Here is a 5000-nt window from a genome sequence, read left to right as displayed (position 1 = left end):
CAGGTTACTTTTCATTCATGAAAAGTAATTATTGCCTGTCGAGCATAACATATGTCCCGATCAGGCTTATTTTGCCTTTGATAAATATCAAACCAGGCTGAAAAAAATTTTTTCATCGGGTGGGCATAACATACTTACCAACCCAGGTTACTTTTCATTCATGAAAAGTAATTATTGCCTGTCGAGCATAACATATGTCCCGATAAGGCTTATATTGCCATTGGTAAATATCAAACCAGGCTGAAAAAAATTTTTTCATCGGGTGGGCATAACATGTTTACCAACCCAGGTTACTTTTCATTCATGAAAAATAATTATTGCCTGTCGAGCATAACATATGTCCCGATCAGGCTTATTTTGCCTTTGATAAATATCAAACCAGGCTGAAAAAAATTTTTTCATCGGGTGGGCATAACATGCTTACCAACCCAGGTTACTTTTCATTCATGAAAAGTAATTATTGCCTGTCGAGCATAACATATGTCCCGATCAGGCTTATATTGCCATTGGTAAATATCAAACCAGGCTGAAAAAAATTTTTTCATCGGGTGGGCATAACATGTTTACCAACCCAGGTTACTTTTCATTCATGAAAAGTAATTATTGCCTGTCGAGCATAACATATGTCCCGATAAGGCTTATATTGCCATTGGTAAATATCAAACCAGGCTGAAAAAAATTCTTTCATCGGGTGGGCATAACATGTTTACCAACCCAGGTTACTTTTCATTCATGAAAAGTAATTATTGCCTGTCGAGCATAACATATGTCCCGATCAGGCTTATTTTGCCTTTGATAAATATCAAACCAGGCTGAAAAAAATTTTTTCATCGGGTGGGCATAACATGCTTACCAACCCAGGTTACTTTTCATTCATGAAAAGTAATTATTGCCTGTCGAGCATAACATATGTCCCGATAAGGCTTATATTGCCATTGGTAAATATCAAACCAGGCTGAAAAAAATTTTTTCATCGGGTGGGCATAACATGTTTACCAACCCAGGTTACTTTTCATTCATGAAAAATAATTATTGCCTGTCGAGCATAACATATGTCCCGATCAGGCTTATTTTGCCTTTGATAAATATCAAACCAGGCTGAAAAAAATTTTTTCATCGGGTGGGCATAACATGCTTACCAACCCAGGTTACTTTTCATTCATGAAAAGTAATTATTGCCTGTCGAGCATAACATATGTCCCGATCAGGCTTATTTTGCCTTTGATAAATATCAAACCAGGCTGAAAAAATTTTTTTCATCGGGTGGGCATAACATGCTTACCAACCCAGGTTACTTTTCATTCATGAAAAGTAATTATTGCCTGTCGAGCATAACATATGTCCCGATCAGGCTTATTTTGCCTTTGATAAATATCAAACCAGGCTGAAAAAATTTTTTTCATCGGGTGGGCATAACATGTTTACCAACCCAGGTTACTTTTCATTCATGAAAAGTAATTATTGCCTGTCGAGCATAACATATGTCCCGATCAGGCTTATATTGCCATTGGTAAATATCAAACCAGGCTGAAAAAAATTTTTTCATCGGGTGGGCATACATGTTTACCAACCCAGGTTACTTTTCACTCATGAAAAGTAATTATTGCCTGTCGAGCATAACATATGTCCCGATCAGGCTTATTTTGCCTTTGATAAATATCAAACCAGGCTGAAAAAAATTTTTTCATCGGGTGGGCATAACATGCTTACCAACCCAGGTTACTTTTCATTCATGAAAAGTAATTATTGCCTGTCGAGCATAACATATGTCCCGATCAGGCTTATATTGCCATTGGTAAATATCAAACCAGGCTGAAAAAAATTTTTTCATCGGGTGGGCATAACATGTTTACCAACCCAGGTTACTTTTCATTCATGAAAAGTATTTATTGCCTGTCGAGCATAACATATGTCCCGATCAGGCTTATTTTGCCTTTGATAAATATCAAACCAGGCTGAAAAAAATTTTTTCATCGGGTGGGCATAACATGCTTACCAACCCAGGTTACTTTTCATTCATGAAAAGTAATTATTGCCTGTCGAGCATAACATATGTCCCGATCAGGCTTATTTTGCCTTTGATAAATATCAAACCAGGCTGAAAAAATTTTTTTCATCGGGTGGGCATAACATGTTTACCAACCCAGGTTACTTTTCATTCATGAAAAGTAATTATTGCCTGTCGAGCATAACATATGTCCCGATCAGGCTTATATTGCCATTGGTAAATATCAAACCAGGCTGAAAAAAATTTTTTCATCGGGTGGGCATACATGTTTACCAACCCAGGTTACTTTTCACTCATGAAAAGTAATTATTGCCTGTCGAGCATAACATATGTCCCGATCAGGCTTATTTTGCCTTTGATAAATATCAAACCAGGCTGAAAAAAATTTTTTCATCGGGTGGGCATACATGTTTACCAACCCAGGTTACTTTTCACTCATGAAAAGTAATTATTGCCTGTCGAGCATAACATATGTCCCGATCAGGCTTATTTTGCCTTTGATAAATATCAAACCAGGCTGAAAAAAATTTTTTCATCGGGTGGGCATAACATGCTTACCAACCCAGGTTACTTTTCATTCATGAAAAGTAATTATTGCCTGTCGAGCATAACATATGTCCCGATCAGGCTTATATTGCCATTGGTAAATATCAAACCAGGCTGAAAAAAATTTTTTCATCGGGTGGGCATAACATGTTTACCAACCCAGGTTACTTTTCATTCATGAAAAGTATTTATTGCCTGTCGAGCATAACATATGTCCCGATCAGGCTTATTTTGCCTTTGATAAATATCAAACCAGGCTGAAAAAAATTTTTTCATCGGGTGGGCATAACATGCTTACCAACCCAGGTTACTTTTCATTCATGAAAAGTAATTATTGCCTGTCGAGCATAACATATGTCCCGATCAGGCTTATTTTGCCTTTGATAAATATCAAACCAGGCTGAAAAAATTTTTTTCATCGGGTGGGCATAACATGTTTACCAACCCAGGTTACTTTTCATTCATGAAAAGTAATTATTGCCTGTCGAGCATAACATATGTCCCGATCAGGCTTATTTTGCCTTTGATAAATATCAAACCAGGCTGAAAAAATTTTTTTCATCGGGTGGGCATAACATGTTTACCAACCCAGGTTACTTTTCATTCATGAAAAGTAATTATTGCCTGTCGAGCATAACATATGTCCCGATCAGGCTTATTTTGCCTTTGATAAATATCAAACCAGGCTGAAAAAAATTTTTTCATCGGGTGGGCATAACATGTTTACCAACCCAGGTTACTTTTCACTTATGAAAAGTAATTATTGCCTGTCGAGCATAACATATGTCCCGATCAGGCTTATTTTGCCTTTGATAAATATCAAACCAGGCTGAAAAAAATTTTTTCATCGGGTGGGCATAACATGCTTACCAACCCAGGTTACTTTTCACTTATGAAAAGTAATTATTGCCTGTCGAGCATAACATATGTCCCGATCAGGCTTATATTGCCATTGGTAAATATCAAACCAGGCTGAAAAAAATTTTTTCATCGGGTGGGCATACATGTTTACCAACCCAGGTTACTTTTCACTCATGAAAAGTAATTATTGCCTGTCGAGCATAACATATGTCCCGATCAGGCTTATTTTGCCTTTGATAAATATCAAACCAGGCTGAAAAAAATTTTTTCATCGGGTGGGCATACATGTTTACCAACCCAGGTTACTTTTCACTCATGAAAAGTAATTATTGCCTGTCGAGCATAACATATGTCCCGATCAGGCTTATTTTGCCTTTGATAAATATCAAACCAGGCTGAAAAAAATTTTTTCATCGGGTGGGCATAACATGCTTACCAACCCAGGTTACTTTTCATTCATGAAAAGTAATTATTGCCTGTCGAGCATAACATATGTCTCGTTCAGGTCTATGTTATTCCCATATCCAATACCTGCCACTGTATTGATATATAATAATAAGTATTACTTAAATCATTATTCATGCAGTAATACATTAAGAAAATACTTATTTGAAGTATTTATAGTAAGAATATACTTAACCTATCTTAACAACCACCACCACCACCTACCAATCAATATTACAAGCCTTCAATAGCAAATGTTTATCACCATTCCTATAATACATACTTATATATAGGTAAGTATAATAAGAATGTACTACTTAAGTACCAACGCCACTATTAATACTCATATGCAATTTTATAATACACACTTAATATACTTATAGTAAGTAATAAGAATGTAATAATAGTGGCTACCGCCATCGCCACTATTATACCCATATACAATTTTATAATACATACTTAATACTTTATAGTAAGTAATAAGAATGAACTAATAGTGGCTACCGCCATCGCCACTATTATACTCATATACAATTTTATAATATATACTTAATACTTTATAGTAAGTAATAAGAATGTACTAATAGTGGCTACCGCCATCGCCACTATTATACCCATATACTATTTTATAATTCATACTTAATACTTTATAGTAAGTAATAAGAATGTACTAATAGTGGCTACCGCCATCGCCACTATTATACCCATATACTATTTTATAATTCATACTTAATACTTTATAGTAAGTAATAAGAATGTACTAATAGTGGCTACCGCCATCGCCACTATTATACCCATATACAATTTTATAATACATACTTAATACTTTATAGTAAGTAATAAGAATGTACTACTAGTGGCTACCACCATCGCCACTATTATATACCCATATACAATTTTATAATACATACCTTGTTAGTAATGTATAATAAAGAATGTATAAGGGCTATAAAGACCATCACCCAAACCAGATCAGGCCATACAATACTAGATCAGACTAGACCAGACTAGACTAAATCTAGACTAGACTAGACCAGACCAGAGCAGACCTGACCCCATATCCCACACAATATCACTACTCTACATGAGATAATAATATGTGGAATAATAAGAAGAATCGAAAAATAAAATAAATTTTTCG

General features: G+C 35.3%; 1 pseudogene; it reads right to left on the bottom strand.

Moving 5' to 3' along the window:
• Nucleotides 1-4997: 4997 nt before the first annotated feature.
• LOC129617335 (large subunit ribosomal RNA) overlaps nucleotides 4998-5000 on the bottom strand; it is a 4018-nt pseudogene continuing 4015 nt past the window's right edge.

Source organism: Condylostylus longicornis, unplaced genomic scaffold, assembly GCF_029603195.1.
Source record: "Condylostylus longicornis isolate FDR11 unplaced genomic scaffold, ASM2960319v2 ptg000502l, whole genome shotgun sequence".
Classification (NCBI taxonomy): Eukaryota; Metazoa; Arthropoda; class Insecta; order Diptera; family Dolichopodidae; genus Condylostylus; species Condylostylus longicornis.
The sequence above is the reverse complement of the archived record's forward strand: the minus strand, read 5'-3'. Positions and strand labels throughout refer to the sequence as shown.